This window comes from Pleurodeles waltl, chromosome 1_1 (genome assembly GCF_031143425.1).
Source record: "Pleurodeles waltl isolate 20211129_DDA chromosome 1_1, aPleWal1.hap1.20221129, whole genome shotgun sequence".
NCBI lineage: Eukaryota > Metazoa > Chordata > Amphibia > Caudata > Salamandridae > Pleurodeles > Pleurodeles waltl.
Window position 1 is genome coordinate 496,221,926 of NC_090436.1, and position 25,007 is coordinate 496,246,932.

A 25,007-nucleotide genomic window follows, 5' to 3' on the forward strand; every position below is an offset into this window, starting at 1 on the left:
GTTAATCTCAATATCAAATGAAACACATACAGGAACAATACTGGCTGTCCAAAGCGGCAGAAGAAACGTAATCTAATCAAAGCTTGAACTACAACACATTCTAAAGTTATGGTGCAAATCAATAACAAAGTCAACTGCGTCAAAGTAATTACATATATTAAGTTCAGCAGAGAAATTCATCAAGCATTAATCCCTATTAACATGATTTCATCAGTGAGGATCCTTAACTAACACCAGATTAGCATCAGCATGTTGGGCTTCATGCAAAACAATTAAGTAACACAAATTTAGAAAAACAACTAACTATGGCTCTATCAAAACAGTGCAGTTGGTACCTAGAATGGAAAAGAAAATGCATAATAATCAACAGCCTGGATCATAATACCTATCCTCATGGTGGATCAGCAAGCAGAGCCAGTCTTCGTCCTCAGGACATCAGTCGATCAGAAAGGCATCAGGAGTCAGCATCAAAGTTCAGAAAACACAAAGGCCCTCATTATGACATTGGCGGTAAATCCCACTTACCGCCATGCCGCCTACCACCAACATAACACAGCCGAGGCGGATAACCGCCAACCATGTTACGACACAGACATACCAATCCGTCTCTATACAGCCACAAACACAAGTCCGCCAGCCCAAAGGTCAGTGGTAAACTGGCAGTATCCAAACCCACACCGTTACGCCAACAGAACAACATCCACAACATTATGACCCATGAATCACCACGGCGGACATTCAATGGCGGTAAACCATTGGCGGCACGTACCGTTGCACTCAAAATACACACAACCTAACAAAACAACACTACATTGGTCAATTCAAACAACACACACCTGACACCTGTACACACACCACACCCACACACCAACACCACTATAAAACACCCACCCACACTACCCACAACCATTTACGACTACATACCATTGCCAACAGAGAGAGAGACAGCAAGAGCACCCACACAACTAGAGCCACATACCACCATCACATATACACCACCCACTCACCTCTCAACACACACCCGAACACATCACCCTACACACCCTCACCCACACCACTTACACCACACTCATGGCACCACAAGCACACCCCAGGTTCTCTGAGGAGGAGCTAAGGGTCATGGTGGAGGAAATCATTCGGTTAGAGCCTCAGCTAATTGGATCACAGGTGCAGCAGATATCCATTGCTAGGAAGATGGAGATATGGCGGAGGATCGTGGGCAGGGTCAATGCCGTGGGACAGCACCCCAGAACAAGGGGTGACATCAGGAAGAGGTGGAACGGCCTACGGGGAAAGGTGCGTTCCATTGCAGCAAGACACCAACTAGCTATACAGAGGATTGGGGGTGGACCCCCACCTCCTCCCCCACAACTAACAACATGGGAAGAGCAAGTCTTGGCAATCATGCATCCTGAGGGCCTGGCTAGGGTAGGAGGAGGACTAGACTCTAGTAAGTCAATTCTCTATTGCTGTCATCCCCCCTACCTGCATGCCATCACATACCCCACCCTCACCCTCACTCCCATCACTCCACCACCTCCCACACACCCCACCATCACAACCCACTCATCCCAATGCCAAGCCCTGCATGCAACACCAATATATGGACACATATCACCACAGCATGCACACTAGAGAGAATCACCTAGCCTACCAAATAATAACTCACACAAGACAAAGCTGCCAGGACAAATCCAACCAAAGAGGGCAACACACATGCACAATATGTCACTCACAAAAACTATAACACTGCATTTACATCCCCACAGGTAACCCAGCCAATGTCACAGGCGAAGAGGTGGCAGCAACATCCAGCCCCCCCACAGAAGAGGCCAACAGTGATGACAGCAGCTTTGGTCTCCTGGATCTGGGTGACCAACCTGCCCCATCAGGGACCTCCAGACAGTCGGTTACCCAGGCATACTTTCACACCATCACAGAGCCCCCCCCCCCCCTCAGGAAACACAACCACAGCACCCACCCAGCGGACCCATACTACTGTCCCCAGGACACATTGGTTAGCAGTGTGTCCACCACTACAGGGACCCCAGGCAACCCCACAAGCACAGGACAATCAGGGCCCTGTGGTCAGTTGCAGTGGGCACATGGTTCAGGGGACAGAGGCACAGGACATCAGGGAAGCTGGGAGGACTGCTGTGCACCAGGGGGAGGACAGGCCCAGGGAACTGACCCTCCAGGAGGCACTCACCGCGATCCTGGGAGCATACCAACATTCCCAGGATATGGTGGGCCAGATTCCGGACAAGTTGCAGGAGAATATGCGGCTGCAGGAGGGACAGTCCCTGGGGATCAGGGAGGACTTGAAGGCCATCAACACCACCCTGGTCTCGACTGCAGGGGTGCTGGCAGACATGGGCAACAGTATGAGGGAGGCAGTGGCACACCACCGGGCCCCTGACACTAGCCAAACCACTGAACAACCCTCCACCTCCACTGCTGCTAGTGGACAGGAGGCCCCGCCACAGGACTAACAGGCCACCTGCACCCCTCCCCCTGCAGAACAAGAACCACCCCGCAAACGTTCCCTGCGATCCAGGCAGAAGCCAGAGACCATTGTCAAGACCCCTGCCAGGAAATAAGACTCTCCTGATTGTCACCCTTCTGTCCCACTCTGTCACCCTGTCCATCTTGAACTGCCATTGCTCACCGTCCTATGCCCCCTTGGACAATGCACCTGTGCTACAAATAGACTGGACTCTACCCTGGACTTTCCTCCATCATCAACCCAGCCCATTGCACTACCCCCTCTTCTTCAGAGCACTGCAATAAACACACTTTGATAAAATACAATTATGGTGTATGTCAAATGTTTTCAAAATGTATTTGTTTCACCAGGTTCAAACATTGCAATTCAACTGTACAGTAATGTTTACATTGGAAAGACCTGTAATTGGCTGCACTGACCACACCAAGAACAATAGTGGGGCACCAACATCTGCAAAAAGAGATGCCAAAGGGTACAGTGAGGGGGCATAGAAGTAGGAATACACAGCCTGCCAGTGACAATGTCACACTTCAAACTGTCAATTATATGTGTATTAACACTGTCTTACCTGTGTCTCATTGGAAGTATTGACAAATAATTACACTTCTGTTGTCCTCATCCTCTGCCTCCTCATCTTCACTGTCCACAAGATCCACTGCTGCCACACGGCCATCTCCAGCCTCCTCCTCCTGCAGAAAAGGCACATGGCGAGGCAACGTTGTGTAACATACAGCATGCCACGATGATCTGGCAGACCTTCTTGGGTGAGTAGCACAGGGATGCACCTGTTAGATGGAGGCATCAGAACCTGGCCTTCAGGAGGCCGAAGGTCCTCTCTATAATCCTTCTTGTTCGCCCATGTGGCTCATTGTAACCTTCCTCTCCCCTTGTTCTGGCATTCCTCACAGGGGTCCGTAGCCATGAGAGTTTGGGGTAACCAGAGTCACCTGCAAATATCGAGGGACAACTGTTAGCCACACACTCACCCTTGGGGCCCACACCAAACCCATACACCAACATCCACTGGGTGGGAACCAGGGATCACCTATTAGCCACACCCTATGCCTCTGGAGTTGGCCCATCACATTTGGGATGCTGCTATTCCACAGAATAAAGGCATCATGCACCGACCCAGGATACTCTGCATTGACGTGGGCGGGGTACTGGTCCGCCAGGCACACCATCTGGAAATTCATGTAGTGAAAACTCTTTCGATTTCTGAACACTTGTTCAATTCACCGGGGGGAGACAAATGCAATATGTGTTCCATCTATTGCCCCAATGATGTTGGGGATATGTCCCATTGCATAGAAGTCAGCTTTCACTGTGGCCAAATCCTCCACCTGGGGGATCAGGGCAGACAAAACTCTGGTCAGCACTATTGAGAAGATTGGCTGTGACATTCCTACTTCCAAGCCCACTGACTCTTGGAAAGAGCCTCTTGCCAGGAAATGGATCACTGATAGGACTTGCACAAGAGGGGGGATACCGGTGGGATGACAGATAGCAGATATTAGGTCAGGCTCCAAATGGGAACACAGCTCTGTTATTGTGGCCCTGTCAAGTCTATAGGTGAGGATAATGTGCCTGTCCTCCATTGTTGCCTAGTCCACCAGTGGTCTGTACACGGGGGGATGACGCCATCTCCTATTCATCCACAGCAGTTGCACACTATGGGGCAAAAGAGTGAGCAGCTGGTCATTATCTCTACATTCCAACAACTACAGTTCAATGCATATTGTGATTGTTACATTATTTTGTAGGAGATGTCCATAATAGTACTGTGACGCAGGTAGGATCCATGGCCTGCACCCCCCTGAAATGGCGTCTGCCTGTCCTGTATGGAAGGACAGGTGGAAATGAGGTAATTTCTCTGACGTTGTGCGCCATTGCGGGAGGCAGTCGAGAACCGCCTCAACTCCTCATTGGTTATCATTGGGCCCTATGGGGTACAGTGGGCAATGGTGATATACGCCGGCGGTGACGGTATGCACTGCCGCAGACGTGACCGCCATTTTCTATCTGTGCACTCACTTGCTACCTGACCATCAACAGGAGAGGACCTACACTGCAAGTGCTGCTGTGACCTGTGTCTGGAACCAACCATGGCTATTGTTACTGTGGAAAGGGCCCCTGACTTCACCTCAGCGGAGTTGGAGCAACTGGTAGATGGGGTCCTACCCAAGTACCGACTGCTGTATGGGCATCCGGACCAACAGGTGAGTACACCCTGAATATGATGCCTGGGGCGTGGATGCATGGAGTGCTGTGTGTGAAGGCCTCATGTGGGGGGGGGTTGGTGGGTGATCCCTGGGCAGCATAGAGCATGTATGGTGGGCCATGTCTGTGCTAATGGGGACGGGAAGGTGCATGGTGGGACATGAGTGTAACAGGCAGGACGGTCGGACTAATACTTTTCTCTCTGTCTATTTCCCTGCAGGTCAGCGCCCATCAAAAGAAGGGTATATGGTGTGCCATCGCCAAGGACCTGTGGGCCCTGGGGGTCTACGGCAGGCGGAGCACCCACTGTCAGAAATGGTGTGAGGACCTGAGACGCTGGGCACGGAAGACGGCGGATGGCCTCCCAACGAGGAAGTGGTGCCCGTCGAACTCTGACCCCCCGGATGGCCCTCATACTTGCAGTGGCCTATCCAGAGCTAGATGAGCGCTTGGGGGCATCACAGCAGCCACAAGGGGGTGAGTACAGTGCCCTACATTACAACTTACGCCTGGTAGAGTGGTTTCTGGGTGGGACGGAGGGCGAGGGGAGCACCATGGCGGAGACTGGAGGGGACAGTTCAGACACATATTCCTCCTCCGATGGAAGCTCCCTGGTGGTGTTGAACACCTCTATGACCAGCCCAGCTACAGGTACAGCCGCAACCCCCGTACCAGCACTGCCCTCCCAGCAGCCCTTTAGCGAGTGTCCCGTGCCCACTCACCGAGAAGGGTGGGCATCTCCTTCGCTCCAGGCCCCTCAGGCCCTTCCCCTGTGAGCCCTGCTGCCCTGAGTGAGAGGCTATTGACCTCCTGTGATCCATCTCTGTTGGGCAGTCAACCATTGTGAATTCCATCCAGGGGCTGCCAGCCCAAAAGCAACAATCCAATGCATTTCTGGAGGGCATTCACACTGGCTTGGCAGCCCAACAGACATCAATCCAGGTTCTGGACCATCCTCTCTGATGGCAGCCATTGTCCCTGTTTCCACCCTCCCCCCCCTAACTTCCTCCACCCAATTCCATTCCACTCAACCCCAATCTATTCCAAGCACACAGGCAGACCAGCTGGCACCCAGGACAACACACATGTGGACATGGCAAGCACGAGCACCACACTTCATCCCACAGGCACTCACACAAACAACATCCAGAATTAGACATACCAACATCCACAATTTCCACTGTATCCTCCTCCTCTACGTCCTCCAACTCCCTCCCATTTGCATCTACACTCACACCTCTATGCACCACATCCTCATCCATTACCATCATCACCAGCACACCTGTCAGTACACACCCCTCACTGGCAGTCACCTCCCCCACATCCATACACATTTCCCCTCTGTCCTCTCCCACTGTGTCTGTGCCTCCTCCTCCCAGAGTACACAAACGCAGGCACTCAGACACCCAACAGCCATCCACCTCACAACAGCATCCAGCCCATGCACCTGCACCCAAATACAGCAGACTGACACCTCCTACCACCACCCCCTCTTCCTCCGCTCCCAAACCATCTCCCTCTTCCCACCCCAATGTCCCATAGAAGCTTTTCCTCGCCAACATTGACCAACATCTTCCCTAGCCCTCCCCCCGTCCCTCATGTCAGGCCAGGGTGGTCAGAGCCCAGGCAAGCACCTCATCCACCCAGTCCCCGGGCACAGTAGTGTCCCCAGCTACTCCGGCCACAACCAGCCCGACGGAAAGGGTGCCTGCCCCAAGTGCGTCAAGGAAGGGCAAGTAGGTGGCCCCAACTGCAGGAAGCAAGGGCTAGGAGGCAGCCCCAGCTGCAGGAAGGAAGAGCAAGGAGGCAGCCCCAGCTGCACGAAGGAAAGGCAAGGAGGCACCCCACCTGCAGGACAGAAGGGCAAGGAGGCAGCCCCAGCTGCAGGATGGAAGGACAAGGAGGCAGCCCCAGCTGCAGATAGGAAGGGCAAGGGGCCTGCAACAGCAGGCAGTAGAGACAAGGGGCCTGGTGCTGGGATTCAGTCGGAGCCCCCACCACCAACCACAGTGGTGCAGCCGTCCGAGCTGCAGGGGATGGGCTGGAGCCTCCCCCCACCACTGCCAGCACCGCCACTAGGACTGCCACCAGCAGCAGCAGCCCCAGTGGGCAGCCGTCCGAGGCTGCAGGGGACGGGCTTGAGCCTCCCCCCACCACTGCCAGCACCGCCACCAGCAGCAGCAACCCCAGTGAGCAGCCGTCTGAGGCTGCAGGAGATGGGCTGGAGCCTCTCTGCACCACTTACAGCTCCACCAGCAGCACCACCATTGCCACCACTGAGCAGCTGTCACCGCCGGCAGACGGTGTGTAGTCCTGCATCCATGGGCTGTTGTGCAGCCTGGCCCCTGCAAACCCTGTGGGTCTGACACCCAGGTGAAAGACTGTGACCTTGCACTCCCCAAGATCTACATCACAGGGCACAATGTCCCCTCCAGAACCAGTGGGGAAGCGTTGCACTCACCCCATCCTCCCCAGGATGAAGATCACAGGGCACAATGCCCCCTCCAGAACCAGTGGAGAAGCCATCCAGTCACCCCATCCTCCACAGGATGATGAAGATTACTGGGCACAATGCCCCCTCCAGAACAAGTGGAGAAGCCATCCACTCACCTCATCTTCTACAGGATGAAGATCACAGGGCACAATGCCCCCTCCAGAACCAATGGAAGAAGCCGTCCACTCACCCCATCCTCCCCAGGATGAAGTTCACAGGGCACAATGCCCCCTCCAGAACCAGTGGAAGAAGCCATCCACTCACCTCATCCTCCCCAGGATGAAAATCACAGGGCACAAGGCCCCCTCCAGAACCAGTGAAAGAAGCAATCCACTCACCCCATCCTCCCCAGGATGAAGATCACAGGACACAATGCCCCCTCCGGAACCAGTGGAAAAGCCATCCACTCACCCCATCCTCCCCAGGATGAAAATCACAGGGCACAAGGCCCCCTCCAGAACCAGTGAAAGAAGCAATCCACTCACCCCATCCTCCACAGGATGAAGATAACTGGGCACAATGCCCCCTCCAGAACCAGTGGAAGAAGCCATCCACTCACCCTATCCTCCAATGGATGAAGACCACTGGGCACAATGTCTCCTTCAGAGCCAGTGGGCAAGTCACCCACTTGATAGACTGAGGCCTTGCACTCCCCAGGATCAAGTAGAGGGCTTGTTGCCCCCTCCAGAGCCAGTGGGCAAGTCACCCACCTGAGAGACTGTGGCATTGCACTCCCCAGGATAAAGCACAGGGCTTGTTTCCCCCTCCAGAGCCAGTGGGCAAGTCTCCCACTTGAGAGACTGTGGCCTTGCACTCCCCAGGACAAGTCAGTGGGCAAGTCACCCACTTGAGAGACTGTGGCCTTGCACTCCCCAGGACAGAGCACAGGGCATGTTGCCCCCTCAAGCACCAGTGCCGTTGTACCATCTACCGACTGAGGTGCCCCCCATTCCCTGCCACCCTGAGGTGCCTGGCTATTTTTGACCTGATGCCCCTGCAGTGTTGTCTCCGTGTTGTTGCAGGAGTGAGGTGGGGCTTGGACTTTATGCTGTGCCCCTGTGGCCCACGAACATTGAGGACTGGGCAGTGTCCCTTGATTTGTAAATATATATATACTTGTTGATTTGGATGCACGTATTTATACTATTTTATCTTATTACACTCACTTTAATCAATTCCTTTTGTCCTTGCATTATTCCTGAGCGGTACGGGGTGAATATGTTATGTTAGTGCATCTGCTTGTGTGTATGGTGTTGGGGGTGGGGGTGGGGGTGTTGCGTGTTGCGTGTGTGTGTCACTCTCTTTTACTGCCACCTCTCCCATATGTGCTAGGCGGCAGTACTCACCGTAGTCATCTTCGCTGGCGCTGGTGTTCGTAGTGGAGCAGAAGATAGAAGATCATGGGGAACACATTCAACTCGGGCTCCATGGCGGCGTGGTTCTTCCTTGAGTCTCAAGAGGTGAGTCATTTCCCTTCTGTGCAGTGTTTCTGCCAGGCTTTTGATGTTGTTGGTACTGCCCCGGAAAAGGTGGCGGATTGGTGTGTCAGTATACAGTGGGCGGAACATTGTCTTCCACCTGGCTGTAGGCAGTTACCGCCATGGTGCCTGTTGCTTTCGCCCTCTCGGTCGGTGTGTTAAAGTGGCTGTCTGTCTCAGCGGTTTCCACTGTGGTCATAATTTCATAGTTATTACCGCCGGCCTGTTAGTGATATTACCGCCACAATTTCACCGACCGCCAGGGTTGTAATGAGGGCCAAAGTCTCTAAGCATTAAAGTTAAGCATGCCTCTTGTCAAGACGCATAAGAAATATTGACCTTTCGGCCAGCAAGAAAAATGGGCAATGGAACAATGGCAAAATGCAATATGCTTAAGGTAAAATGCAAGAGGAGAATGTCTGGCTAAAAATGCTGTTTTCTTCTTAGTGTAGTCCCGTTAAGTCAAAACTGCTAAAACTACCAAATCCCTATTGGTTAGTTGATCGTATGTTCACACTGTGTCCAATAGAACTAAAACTCCAAATCTATGAATTCTACAATTACTCTGTTCACATGTTGTTGATTGGTTTGTCTTGCAATGTCCTCATCATCCGGCTTGTCAGGTAACAATATTGTTGCAGCTTACACTCTAGTCAGTATCTTCATTGTTCCTGAGAAAGTCAGTCTCACACACATTACGTACAAAATATTACATTCACAGGAACATCATCTTCTAGCAGTCGGTTCTCATGAGAAAGCTTCTGTTATGAGCACATTTAAACAATACAATAGAAATCACAGTTTAACTCTCTAGGTCAGGCATTTTCTTAACCCCTTAGCTGCTGGGCCTTTCCCCCCCCAGTGCTGAGCCCTTTTTTGGCTATTTGGGGTAGTTCGCGCTTAGGGCTTCATAACTTTTTGTCCACATAAGCTAACCACGCCAAATTTGCGTCCTTTTTTTCCAACATCCTAGGGATTCTAATGGTATCCAGAGTTGGTGGTTTCCCCTGGAGGAGACTAAGAAAATAGCCAAAATACAGTGAAAAATTAGTTTTTTCCAAAAAAATGGGAAAAAAAGGGCTGCCGAAGAAGGCTTGTGGTTTTTTCCCTGAAAATGCCATCAACAAAGGGTTTCTGGTGCTGAAATCACTATCTTCCCACCTTTCAGGAACGGGCAGACTTGAATCAGAAAACCAAATTTTTCAACACAAATTTGGCATTTTACTGGGACACACCCCATTTCTAATATATTTGGTGCTTTCAGCCTCCTTCCAGTTAGTGACAGGAATGGGTGTGAAACCAATGCTGGATCCCGGAATGCTAAACATTTCTGAAAACTAAACAAAATTCTGAATTCAGCAAGGGGTCATTTGTGTAGATCCTACAAGGTTTTCCTACAGAAAATAACAGCTGAAATAAAAAAATATTGAAATTGAGCTGAAAACAACAGCCATTTTTCTTTATGTTTTACTCTGTAACTTTTTCCTGCGATGTCAGATTTCTGAAACCAATATACCGTTTTGTCTGCTGGACTCTTCTGGTTGCGGGGATTTAAAGGGCTTGTAGGTTCATCAAGAACCCTAGGTACCCAGAGCCAATAAATGAGCTGCACCCTGCAGTTGGTTTTCATTCTATACTGGGTATACAGCAATTCATTTGCTGAAATATGAAGAGTGAAAAAGAGGTATCAAGAAAACCTTTGCATTTCCAAAATGGGATCAAGATAAGGTTTTGAGGAGCAGTGGTTATTTGCACATCGCTGAATTCCGAGGTGCCCATACTAGCATGTGAATTGCAGGGCATTTCTCAAATAGACGTCTTTTTTACACACTCTCTTATATTTGGAAGGAAAAAATTTAGAGAAAGATAAGGGGCAATAACACTTGTTTTTCTATTCTGTGTTCCCCCAAGTCTCCCGATAAAAATGATGCCTCACTTGTGTGGGTAGGCCTAGTGCCCGCGACAGGAAATGCCCCAAAACACAACATGGACACATCCTATTTTTTTTATAGAAAACACAGCTGTTTTTTCCAAAGTGCCTACCTGTAGATTTTGGCCTCTAGCTCAGCCGGCACATAGGGAAACCTACCAAACCTGTGCATTTCTGAAAACTAGAGACCTAGGGGAATCCAAGGAGGGGTGACTTGCAGGGCTCGGACCAGGTTCTGTTACCCAGAATCCTTTGCAAACCTCAAAAAGTGGCTAAAAAAACAAGTTTTCCTCACATTTCGGTGCCAGAAAGTTCTGGAATCTGAGAGGAGCCACAAATTTCCTTCCACCCGGCGTTCCCCCAAGTCTCCCGATAAAAATGATACCTCACTTGTGTGGGTAGGCCTAGCGCCCGCGACAGGAAACGCCCCAAAGCGCAACGTGGACACATCCACATTTTTGGAAGAAAACAGAGGTGTTTTTTGAGAAGTGCCTACCTGTAGATTTTGGCCTCTAGCTCAGCCGGCACCTAGGGAAACCTACCAAACCTGTGCATTTCTGAAAACTAGAGACCTAGGGGAATCCAAGGAGGGGTGACTCGCGGGGCTCGGACCAGGTTCTGTTACCCAGAATCCTTTGCAAACCTCAAAAAGTGGCTAAAAAAACAAGTTTTCCTCACATTTCGGTGACAGAAAGTTCTGGAATCTGAGAGGAGCCACTAATTTCCTTCCACCCGGCGTTCCCCCAAGTCTCCCGATAAAAATGATACCTCACTTGTGTGGGTAGGCCTAGCGCCCGCGACAGGAAACGTCCCAAAGCGCAACGTGGACACATCCAAATTTTTGGAAGAAAACAGAGGTGTTTTTTGAGAAGTGCCTACCTGTAGATTTTGGCCTCTAGCTCAGCCGGCACCTAGGGAAACCTACCAAACCTGTGCATTTCTGAAAACTAGAGACCTAGGGCAATCCAAGGAGGGGTGACTCGCGGGGCTCGGACCAGGTTCTGTTACCCAGAATCCTGTGCAAACCTCAAAAAGTGGCTAAAAAAACAAGTTTTCCTCACATTTCGGTGACAGAAAGTTCTGGAATCTGAGAGGAGCCACAAATTTCCTTCCACCCGGCGTTCCCCTAAGTCTCCCGATAAAAATGATACCTCACTTGTGTGGGTAGGCCTAGCGCCCGCGACAGGAAACGTCCCAAAGCGCAACGTGGACACATCCAAATTTTTGGAAGAAAACAGAGGTGTTTTTTGAGAAGTGCCTACCTGTAGATTTTGGCCTCTAGCTCAGCCGGCACATAGGGAAACCTACCAAACCTGTGCATTTCTGAAAACTAGAGACCTAGGGGAATCCAAGGAGGGGTGACTCGCGGGGCTCGGACCAGGTTCTGTTACCCAGAATCCTTTGCAAACCTCAAAAAGTGGCTAAAAAAACAAATTTTCCTCACATTTCGGTGACAGAAAGTTCTGGAATCTGAGAGGAGCCACAAATTTTCTTCCACCCGGCGTTCCCCCAAGTCTCCCGATAAAAATGATACCTCACTTGTGTGGGTAGGCCTAGCGCCCGCGAGAGGAAACGCCCCAAAGCGCAACGTGGACACATCCAAATTTTTGGAAGAAAACAGAGGTGTTTTTTGAGAAGTGCCTACCTGTAGATTTTGGCCTCTAGCTCAGCCGGCACCTAGGGAAACCTACCAAACCTGTGCATTTCTGAAAACTAGAGACCTAGGGCAATCCAAGGAGGGGTGACTCGCGGGGCTCGGACCAGGTTCTGTTACCCAGAATCCTTTGCAAACCTCAAAAAGTGGCTAAAAAAACAAGTTTTCCTCACATTTCGGTGACAGAAAGTTCTGGAATCTGAGAGGAGCCACAAATTTCCTTCCACCCGGCGTTCCCCCAAGTCTCCCGATAAAAATGATACCTCACTTGTGTGGGTAGGCCTAGCGCCCGCGACAGGAAACGCCCCAAAGCGCAACGTGGACACATCCAAATTTTTGGAAGAAAACAGAGGTGTTTTTTGAGAAGTGCCTACCTGTAGCTTTTGGCCTCTAGCTCAGCCGGCACATAGGGAAACCTACCAAACCTGTGCATTTCTGAAAACTAGAGACCTAGGGGAATCCAAGGAGGGGTGACTCGCGGGGCTCAGACCAGGTTCTGTTACCCAGAATCCTTTGCAAACCTCAAAAAGTGGCTAAAAAAACTAGTTTTCCTCACATTTCGGTGACAGAAAGTTCTGGAATCTGAGAGGAGCCACAAATTTCCTTCCACCCGGCGTTCCCCTAAGTCTCCCGATAAAAATGATACCTCACTTGTGTGGTAGGCCTAGCGCCCGCGACAGGAAATGCCCCAAAACAGAACGTGGACACATCACATTTTTTCATAGAAAACAGTGCCTACCTGTGGATTTTGGCCTCTAGCTCAGCCGGCACCCGGGGAAACCTAGCAAACCAGCACATTTTTGAAAACTAGAAACCCAGGGGAATCCAAGATGAGGTGACTTGTGGGGCTCGGACCAGGTTCTGTTACCCAGAATCCTTTGCAAACCTCAAAATGTGGCTAAAATACCACGTTTTCCTCACATTTCGGTGACAGAAAGTTCTGGAATCTGAGAGGAGCCACAAATTTCCTTCCACCCAGCGTTCCCCCAAGTCTCCCGATAATTATGATACCTCACTTGTGTGGTTAGGCCTGGTGCCTGCGACAGGAATAGATCACACAACGGTCAATGTTGGTCCTTACGTGAGGCAGCTGTTGACCCTGGGGTGATCCATTCCTGACACAGGCACTAGGTGTAGGCACTCAAGTGGGGTAGTGTTTTTATCAGGACAGGTGAGGAGTCACTGGGTGGTAGGAATGTTGTGGCTCCCAGCATATTCCTGTAGTTTGTGTGACAGAAATGCGAGAAAAATAGAGTTTTTTTTCTACATTTCAGCTTTGCAGGGTATTCTGGGTAAGAAAACTTTGGGGAATCCACACAAGTCACACCTCTGTGGACTCCCCCGAATGCCTAGTTTCCAGAAATGTTTGGGTTTAGTGTGTTTCTCTATATGGCCGCCGAATCCAGGACCAAAAACACAGGTGCCTGCCTTTCAAAACCAGTTTGTTTTGCCATAGACAATTTTGATGTCTCCACAATATGATTTGGGTGGTGGAATTTGGGGCTGAACTAAATTGGTGAGCTCCCAAGAGAGCACTCTCTCTCTGCTTGCCGCCGCATTCACCTGCTCTCTGGGTTGGCCTAACCCACTATTACCCAGTTGCACGAACAGCTTGCGAAGGGACAGCAGGACTGTCCTCATCACCTCCCTCATAATGTACTGGAAGAGGAGTTTTCGAATGGGACTCCTCTGACTGAAAAATCACTCCCAGAGTCTGCGCCATTGTCCTATCCCTCAGATGCTGTCTCAGTATCTGATGTCTGTCTCTGATCCTATGTCAGAGCGGTCCTCTATAACCCGAGTGCAGGCAGCAGTCATCCATCAAGATGCCATCTCTGCTATTGGCTAAACTGTTGCTCTAAAACACTAGCCTACGTAGACAGTCACAAAATCGATGGTGTGTGTGAGATACGTGCAACAGTAGAGGCCACCTTACCTGCGCTTCTTCCCTCAATCAGCACGTACTTTCAAGACACTCAAAAAACACCTTGTCACATACCATTCGTCACAGTCTTTAGCACCTCCTGCGCCCAGTCCAACAATCATTATTGGTGCTCCCACTCCCTCCTCCTCGGATTCCCTCATTACCACCCAGCAAAAGTGCCCTTCATCTCTCCATAGACTTTACTAATGTACTCAGCTATTTACATAAAATACAGATGTGCTCTTTGCAGTAGGCATATAAACCTTCTGCGCTTCTTTATGGCACTAAAACTGCCACTAGACAAGTAGGACCCTTTTCCCCCCAGGGAAACCACACACATATTGACAAAAGTGATGTATATATGACAGCCAACCACCTGAAACTCAACTCAAGCAAAACCGAAATAATCCTCTTTGGCCCTCACCAAAAAAAACTGGGACCCCCCATGGTGGCCCACCACGCTAGGCCCTGCACCCACCCCTGCCAACTACGCACGCAACCTCAGCATCATCCTAGACTCCTCCCTCTCTATGACCCAACAAATCAACGCTCTTACCTCCTCATGCTTCAACAAACTCCGTATACTGAAAAACATTCAAATGGATCCCCACAGAGACCAGAAAAACTGTCACTCACGCACTCATCAGCAGCAGGCTTGATTACAGAAACGCCCTCTACGCCGGCACCACTCTAAAACTCAAGTGCAAACTACACGCATCCAGAACTCAGCAGCACGACTCATCCTCGACCTCCGCCGACACAAACACATCTCTCCACACCTCAAATCCCTCCACTGGCTCCCCATTGACAAAAGGATCACCTTCAAGATCCTCATCCTCGCACACAAATCACTCCACAACACAGGCCCTGCCTACCTCAACGAGAGTCACCTTCCACACCCCCACACGAAACGTCCGTTCAGCTGACCTCTCTCTCGCCTCTGTCCCCCGCATCAAACACACCACCACCGGGGGCAGATCCTTCTCCTACATTGCACCCAAAACATGGAACACACTCACAACCCACATTCGCAAGACCCAAAACCTACTTCTTTTCAGGAAGGGCCTCAAAACCTGGCTTTTTAAACAGTGAACCTCCTAGCCCCTTTCCCTCCCCCCGTCCCCCCCCCCAGCGCCTTGAGACCCTCACAGGTGAGTAGCGCGCTTTATAAATCTCTTTCATACAGATCTACCTATATATATATATATATATATATATATATATATATATATATATCTACATAGATATATCTATAGATATATCCATGTACCTAGATATATCTATCTACATAGATATATATATATAGATATATACATATATTTTTTTTTAGTTGTTGTATGGTTTCCTTGGGGGCCAAAATGGCCCCCAGGGAAACCCTACAACATCTAAAAAAAAAATTGCCCCCACAGGGGGTCACCCTGCCCACGGGCGACCCCCTGTCATTTCATTTTTTTTTTATTTAAAAAAAAAAAAAAAAAAAAAAAAATCCCCTGGGGCTGTGCTGCGATCGGGGGCCAGGAAACACTTTCAGGAAGGCCTCGTAAGAAAGGGGAGACTCTCCCCTTTCTTACGAGGCCTTCCCGAACGTGTAAAAGGCCGTTTTCCCCATGAAAGCAGGAAGCGGCCGCAAGGCTGCTTCCTGCTTTCATGGGGAAAACACCTTTGCAACGTCAGCGCGCCTCGCGGTGCGCTGACGTCACAAAGGGGCGGGTGGGGGGCCGGGGGAGACACGGTAGCTTCCGTGTCTCCCGGGGGGAGTAAAAAAAATAAAATAAAATCCTCGGGTGCGACGCACCCGAGGATTTATTAATGCCCTTCCTGGTGTCGGCCACTGGTCGTGACCCGCACCAGGGAGGGTGTGTGGGCGTCGGCCAGTGGCCGACGCCCGCACTTAAGAGGTTAAACACTAAGAAATACAGCTTTTACAATGAGGCCTGGCAAACTAGGCCATGACATTCGCTAAGTTAAGGCCTACAATTTATAAAGCTAAAGCTTATTGCTTAACCCTTTAATATGACATGTTACAACATTATTCTAACAGATGCTCAATATTTCATATTATTAAATCATTGATTAGTACATTCCTTTAACATTGGTGGCCATTCTTTGTAATCACATTTTCTGATGTGTGCATTATTTTCTACGTTATTATGTTTTCTACACAAACTTATTATTCAGAATACATAAATACTCATTAATATTTTTTTTATTAAAACACCTGCGCTAGCAGGACCGCCAGGACCCCCAGTCCGTCCGGTGGAGGGAAACTGGCAGTTTTGGCGGGCTAACCATGGCATGACCGCCATGGTCATAATGTGGTGGTCAGATGGCCATCAAAGCAGTCAGACCACTGCTTTGGCGGTGGTCAGAACCGCAAACCTCAATAATGAGGCCATAAGTCTTTTTTTCAGCTTCTAAGTGACTGGAAGAATGTACTGCACTGGCCCACTAGGTCACCCCCAAGGAAAGCAAGAAAACCAGGTTTATCCAGTTCTGAGCTATTTTCCTCATTCAAAGCATGTCCAGCGAGGTCTCATGATGAAGGTACCTACCTGTCTCCTGGAGCTCTGCCATGTTACACTTTTTAGCCTTGCCTTCAGGAGGATTTTCAGAACCCAAAAAAGTTACTACATTTGAAAGTAAATTATTGGACCAGGACACGGCAAAAAACCTATTCCAGCTACAAAGTAAACTTTGCAGCTGCAAAAGCTAGCTTGCGTCCACTTGGAGCTTTTGATGCCAAACTAGGGCATTCAGCAGGAGGCGAAAGACAACCTTACTTCATCGGACCTTTGCCAAACTAGGGCATTCAGCAGGAGGCGAAAGACAACCTTACTTCATCGGACCTTTGCTAGCCTCAACTGCCTTGCTGAAAGATTTTGACTTAAATAAATTTTGACCAGAACAACATACTTTGTGTACTTGTCCTGTGCCTTATCACGGTCAGCCTTAAATCATGCCTAGGTCCTAGTCACTCCTGAACTGTATTTTTGCCAATGCTATAGTTTTTCCAGAAGTTTATGGTCTTTAACATTTAAGCATTCATATCTTTTGTTCCCATTACCCTATTTTAATAATTTAGATGCCTTTTTACCCTTTACAATTTCGCCATTTGTTCTAAATTGTTTTGGGTATTTTATTGTGTTGTTTTCTTGACATTAAAATTATTGGCACTCATTCAGTTCTCTTGGGAATGCCTGCAGCTTGTGCTGTAGCTGTCAGGAGTTTAGCAGAGATTCTAGAATACCTCTGTTTTATTCTAACAAGATCATTTTTATTAAGTTGGTAGATTTCACCCTCTCCCAAATTAATAACCCACTTTCTGCCACCCACAAAGGAAAGTGATATAGAGAGGAGTCAGGGGATGATTGCATTGTTAGAAGGCATAAACATTAAACTAGTGCCTAATACGTCGTTTTTAACCATGGGCCAGTACTTTCATTGCACCTGAAAGAAAGCCCATAATCTCACACTTCTTTACTGTCTAATAAAACTGTAACTTCAACTAGTTTTCATAACATCAAATTGAAACATATGAACATGCATGAGTGATAAGTGAATAGCCTTAGTCTGTCTTGAAGACAAACAGTATCCACTTCCTAAACAATAAAACCTTGAACAAGCAATTAGAATTTCAAGTCAGTCAAGTATAAACATGAAAGAACACCCACTGACTCTGAATCACAAGCGACACATCATATTGGTTCTTCAGTCTAATAAAAAAAATTACTTGAGCCCATTACGGAAACCCAAATGGGACCCAAATGGTACGGTTTATTCATTCACAAAATGCCATACCGTGTCTTGGGATGGCCCATCAGCACAGTGGCAAACCATAACAAAAACAAGGAGAGCCAGTGGCAGAAGTGGGCAGACCCAAAGTCCATTCTCTCTTTACTACTTCTTAGATGTACATTTTAAAACAATGATATACATTTTATCAAGTTAAGGAGTACATAGCTGTGTAGTTAGGAGTACTAATTCTATACGTACCTTATATACTTATGGTGTATATATACATATATGCATGATCATTTGGTAGTTGATATTTCTGTTACAATATTTTTGTAGCACAATATTTATATGTATGACATTCTGATACACCACCACTGACAGTTCCTGTTTTAAGTAGCACAGATTGTCGTAGTTGGACTCTTGCTCTAGTCAAGACTGCTCGTTTAAGGATGACAGTACTTATCTTTGTAGGTGACTATGCCTATTCTACAAGTCGCAACTGTAGTCCCAACCCTTAATTAATATCAACAATCCCTCGAAAGTATAGAGAGGGAAAATCCCTAAGTGTGAACACCTACTGTTTGTTTGTCTTTCGTGGCCTAACTATAAACAAGGCAGCCATATTAGAGGAAATAAATAATTAAATGGGCTAAGACAGAGCAAGCTAAGTAGGTTAAAAGTCACTAGGTGACGGGGGCACGAGTTTACAAGCCTACGGCTAAGCTAACTCCTGCTATCCTGATAAAACAAACTAGGATTCACTACAACACGCAGGGAGCTGAAGTGTGTCCTGCATATCCTGATGAGCCTTCCTTTTTTGGAGTGGGAGGGAGGAGCTGACACCTGAACTTGAAAGGGCTGTGCCTGACCTCACACAATATAGTCTCCAACCCCCTAGTGTGTGTCTTGGGCAGGGCAAGGAAGAGGCAGGGTCTTGTGCACTACAAAGACTTTCCTTTGAAGTTTGCCTACTTCAGAGGCAGAAATTAGTATAGATATTGGATTACTGACCCCACAACTTTAGTACACTTCCGGCTCAATAGGAACGTCTGCCAAGGAGATGAGCTGAAAAGCTGTGAGAAGGAGTATTGCCTCTTTGCTTTGTGCGGTTTGCTTGGTTGGCCTGGAGTTGCAGCTTCTGCCTTGGAGAGAACAAAGACTGGCCTTTGCTTTGTATCCTGCTTGTGAAGATTCTCTAAGGGCTTGGACAGAACTTGCCTCCTGTTAAGAAGTCTCAGGGACATCAAGGACTTCATCTGCCAGCACCTGGGTTATATTGGTAAGACCCCCTGTCTGCCCCAATAGTGACATATCCAGTCCCTAAGCTCCTGGAAGGAAAAGCTGGAAGAAACAGATGCACTGGAGCCAAGCAGCAGAAAAATTGATGCAGAGCCTGCACCGAGCTGAAAAAGTGATGCAGGGCCAGTAAAAAACAACGCATCACCAGCTCAGCCCGCATTCATTGCTGCTGTGTATCCGGATTTTCCACACATTGTCCCTGGGCACCAACATCTTCAACATCACTGCACGGACCTGAGGCTACTCATCTGGAAATCAACACATCGCTTACCTGGTGGAGAAAGAATCGATGCACAACCTCACTTACGAGTAAGGAATTGGCGCGCCTTTGCGCCTTTATTTTTTATGCATACCAGGTACTTTGTGCTAAAACAACACATCCATTGATTTCTACAGTTTAAGACTCTTTTTACTTTAAAAAGTTGTATCTTTTCTTGTGTATGTCGGATTTGTATCACTTTTGTCTTGTTTGATTTAAATAAATATTGGTTATTTTTTAAAACTGGTGTGGAGTCATTTTACTGTGTTTTACTGGAGCCAGAGTGTATTACTGTGTGTGTGGGTTTGTTCAAATACTTTACACATTGCCTCTGAGATGAGCCTGACTGATTGTGCCAAGCTGCCAAGCTACCAAGGGGGTGAGCAGGGGTTATCTGAGCTGTGTATCTCCCTTACCCTTACCCTTACTAGAGTGAGGTCCGACTTGGACAGGAGTAAACTGACTGCCAACTAGAGACCCCATTTCTAACACCAATCTTTAAAAAAAAACTATAACACAGAGTTCAAGTGGGAATCTAAACTCCCTGTACAAAACTGCTTTTCTGCATCTATGTTAGATTTGTTACAAATGAAGAATGAAACCTTGCACTCTCTGTTGCAGTCCCTTCTAAGCTGGTCCCATGGTTGTTTAAATAATACTGCAGCTCACCACTCAGATTCCACCCAGAAAAGCCATGATACCTTGTCTCAAAGTTCAGTTAATGAAAGTATTTGCTTGAATTCTGATTTTTCTAACTCCTCTGATAGTTTGTTTTCTAGTGATAAATTATATTTAGGTGCTGCGTCTGAGATCTGTTCCTCTATTTTTTATCCTGCATCCGTCAGCATCAGGACCACTCCATTGATGCCCATGCAATTATCCTATCAAGTTTGGATCTTACCTTAAAAACCTTCTGGTGTCTAGATAACTGTCCAAAGAACACTTTCTGGTCCCCTACACCTCTGTCCTGTTGGACTTGGTCACCCAACTCGGGCTGGGGTTGCTGAACTAACTTTTACAAACTTTCCTAAAGTTTCCAAACTTTCTGTTGGCCAATGCTTGTTTGCAGTTGATATAAAAGTTATTTATTGCTTCCAAAATCTGAAACTCTGGAACCCTTCAGTGGATTCTGATGCTTATGATCTCTAAAAATCCATGAAAATATAATCTAGTTTTATAAATTGGTGTCTTGTTTCTTTCGTGTTTTCTGACATTCTTATTCTGGTTTTTGGTGCTGTTAAATGCTTTCACAATATTCCTTTGCTAAGCCTTACTGCTCACCACCACAACTACCCAGGGTTAAGCTTAAGGGTAAGTAAACATACCTGACTGGACCCAAGATGGTATTTGTGAGTGTACTGCACAGTAGAGCCTCCCAGCCTATCATATGGTACACCCAGATCCTCTCAGTGAACAACAGTGAAGTGGATGAGGGGTGGGTGAAGGGGAAGCAATGAAAGGCAGAGGTGGTTTAGCTGAGGGTAAGCAAACAAGAGAGAGCAAGCAAGAAACACTCATGCATTCTCATGGACTGCTAAATTAAGGATAGTTTCTTACCTGTAATCCTAGGTCTTTCTCAGGGGAATCTCTATTGAAATCATAAGCACTGAATTTTCCCACCCACGAATGAAAGCCCCAGAGCAGTTCTTTCAAAGTAAATTTTTTACAGTATTTTAGCCTTAATTCACATAACACAAAAGGTACATATGACAAAAATGTAAAATGTGCAGCAATAAAGCAGGCTATTGCCAATCACAATAATTTACTGTAAAGCAAAGATACTACTAATAATTAAAATTTACCATTTAAAAACATCCTTCACAAATGTTATACTTCCTTTAAAGTTGGTGATAGGAAAAGATAGGGCAATGTAACTGTATTGGCTGCAGCACTTAAACAATCATATAATACTGCTCCTTTAATGGCACCCTGATCTCTGCAGTCCCAGGAGGCCCTTCAGGTGACAGTTTACCCAGTTGTTTTGGCGTGGTAATTAACAGATGAGAGTTATCCTTGTTGAATCTCCTTCCTTGGGGAGAAAAGACAAACAAACTGTAGGTGCACATATTAGAAATTACCATCCCAAGCATGCGGCGTTATCTATTGTATGGGAACAACCTACATCAGGGGTCCAAGTAGATCTGTATAAATACATCACACTTTAGGCAGATAATCAGAGGGATTCCGACCAGAGGGTATCGCCACCATCGCTGATACCGATGCTGCAGTCATCTTGACGCTGACCCAGTCTTCGTGTCCCTACGGAGTCTGAGATAGAGACCTCATTCCAAGGTAACGAGGGTTGGGGGCTCCTCTCATGGACACGACTTTGGCAAATTAGGTTTAGCAAACCCAGCTCTCCTTTAGGTAGGAGGTTAGGCCTATTCACATTAGGGTAATAGGGCATATTCCATCTTATATATCTCTTTCATGTATTGCAAAATGGTGGGGGTCTTCATAACAATGACTCTCTTCTTCACAATACTTTTACTTGCTATATTCATTATCCTAATCATTGCAGTCCGTGCAACTTACCGCAAATTGCAGTTATGTTAAATAAAAAGCTATTATAACTATACTGCATCTGTGTCATTGCCTGTGTTTGTATGAGACATAATATATCTGTGAGAAAAGTGTAATCTCCGTTTAACCACGACAACCCTGAAATATCTTACTTTGAGTCCATGCGTAAGCGACTTGCCACAAATCACCTTTTACTATTGTGTTTCTGGTGAGGTGCTGCTAGTGAGCCGGTGAGGTTGGGACAACAGTTGCGACTTGTAGGAAAGACTCAGTCGCCTACAAACAAAAGTACTGTTATCTAAAACCAGCAGTCTTGCTCAGAGCAAGAGTCCAAACTACGACATGGCGCCACCAACGATGGTGTTTAGGCACTAATTTACGGATACCCTGACTATCACTATCTCACAGACAACAGGTACCCTAAGTACCATTAAACGGAGACGTCCGTGGTCTTTGGGAGAATCCTCCTCAGCTGAACAGGTAATACCTAATTAAGCTGTAGGTTGTTCGAGCTCGAACTCATTAAAAGGAAAAAAAACTTCCCCTATTTGGTGTTCGCTTTCTCTAAAGAACTCTGGCTAATACCATAGATATTCCTGCAAATGCTAGACATGCACTTACACAACAATTTTTAGCGCATGGTTTACAGACGAGGACGGGGATGTTACTCTGATAATAGAAGCAACTGAAGCATACCAAACAGAAACGTTTTACTGTTGGGTCACCTTTCCTGAGGCTGACCAAAGAACGCACACATTTCACACATATGAAATTGCTAACGTGCCTGTACGGTACGAAGCATACCAGTATCATGAAATATCGCTCACATATCAAGAGCATCAAAACTGGTTTGAAGGCGCCCTACCACATGTACTACGAAGAGTGAGGCTAGGTCCTTTAAGTAATGAGGGCCATACGTGGCCCATGTTTGCCACATATACACCTCACCCAGGCATAAAGAATATGCTGATTGCCGATTTACGAGTATTATATAATGAATTAGTGGCATTATATAGATGATTGGTTCAGTTCGTAATGCGAACATTGAACACAACACCAGCGCGTCCAGCACCGCCAGTAGCTGGTGGTCAATTGGCTACTGGGATTAATCCACAAACAGTGCATACTATTATGGGTAAAGTGCCCACGGAACAGGAAAAAATACCGTTCTGGATTGCCCAGAAAACTAATCAGCTGGAAGCTGTGTTTCCCCATACGGGACCACAGGAAAAACATAGACTGCTCACTATGTGCTTGCCGTTTGGGATGGTTCCCTCGGTGGATGACTGCGCCACATGTGGCACAGTCTTCGCTGCCGTTTATACTACCTCACATGGTACCCCGAGACTTGCCAATTTACCGGAAGTGTTAAAACAAATACAAAATGAACATGGGGCTGCACCGGCCCTGGATCTGGGGATGAAATTGATGCGTAACTTTGACGCCGTCTCCTCGATAATACTGATTAATATTAAAGGGGAAGCGGTGGCACTGGCGATACGCCAGCGTCTACGGGAAACTCCAAATTTGGAACAAGAGAGACAGCTACCGAAAATAATTTCCGATACCTATACTAGTATAGGATGGGATAGTTTGGGAGCCAAACCTAAAAAAACTGAATTACCGCGTACCACCCATAAGGAAGGTACGAAGCAGGCACAAGAGGGCACTAAAAAGCGCTGGGACAAACAAAAAGATTTCAAAGACAAAAGAAATAAGAGAGCTGATTCTCCACATCCGGAGTACTCCGAAAGGAGGTATTATCTTAGAAATAGGGAGAACATTAGGACTACAGACAGATATACTGATTCACGTCCCTCTCGTTCCTTTCAGGACGCACCGGATAAACATAGCGAGAGCGGGGGCCATCAAGATCGACGTCCGGAATACGTGAAAGAAAAGAAAGACTCACCACAGTCTGCCATTAAAAAAGAAGAAAAAACTCCTCAGCAAAAGCCGCAGTTTAAAAAGAAGAAAGTAGCAGCACTGACGGTTAAAAATGCCTGTAGTATTGAGAACACTGTTGAGGAACAAGAAGTGGGCCGTAACTCTGTTGGACAGCGCGGCAGAGGTCACGATATGTCGCCAGAGTCTGAAAGATCATCTGGATGCGACAGCAACTAGCGATTACATCGCGGTTGAAACGGCGGATGGCCGCATTCTTCCCCCCGATAAGGTTTATGATTTAACGATTCAAATAGAGGGAGACGTGAAACGCACTATTAGTGTGATATTTTGGGATGAACTTACTAGTGATATCCTATTGGCCGAGAGAGTCTGGCCACCTGAACACGTCCACAAGCTCCCGCATGGGGAAGATGTCATTTTGCCTTCTTTCTCCGATCTTGTTCCAGAAGCAGACAAAAATGCCTATGCTGCTGAATGGGCTTTAGCGCAGGCACCTGCACTATACCGTAATCATGTAGGTTGGGACAAGGATTCTCCTTGTCATGTTATTCCCGTTAGGTCTACACCCCAACCACAGCCACAATACCCTGTTAAACATGAGGCGAAAGCTCCGGTGACGGAGATACTGTCACAACTTGAGTACCAGGGAGTGATTGAGCCCTGTACATCGGCAATGAATAATCCACTATTCCCTGTTGCAAAGACAGATCATTCATATAGAATAGTGATTGATTATAGACACTTGAATAGTCATACACGCACATATGCTATACAAAACTCCCACAGCACAGCACTGATAAATAATATAGTGTGTAAAAAATATAAAACAACATTGGATATATCTAATGGATTTTTCTGCCAGAATGTAGCGCATGAGAGTAGGGACCTAAGTGCATTTTCATTTGGCTCCTAGAAACGCTTTTGTCGTTTACCTCAAGGCTATAAAAATAGCCCAGGCCTGTTTTCAGCCCGTGTAACGTCAATTTTGAACGAAATTAATTCCGATGCATTGTCCTATGTGGATGATATCTATCTCACTGATGACGCCCTCGACATTCATCTTGCGAGGGTCGATCG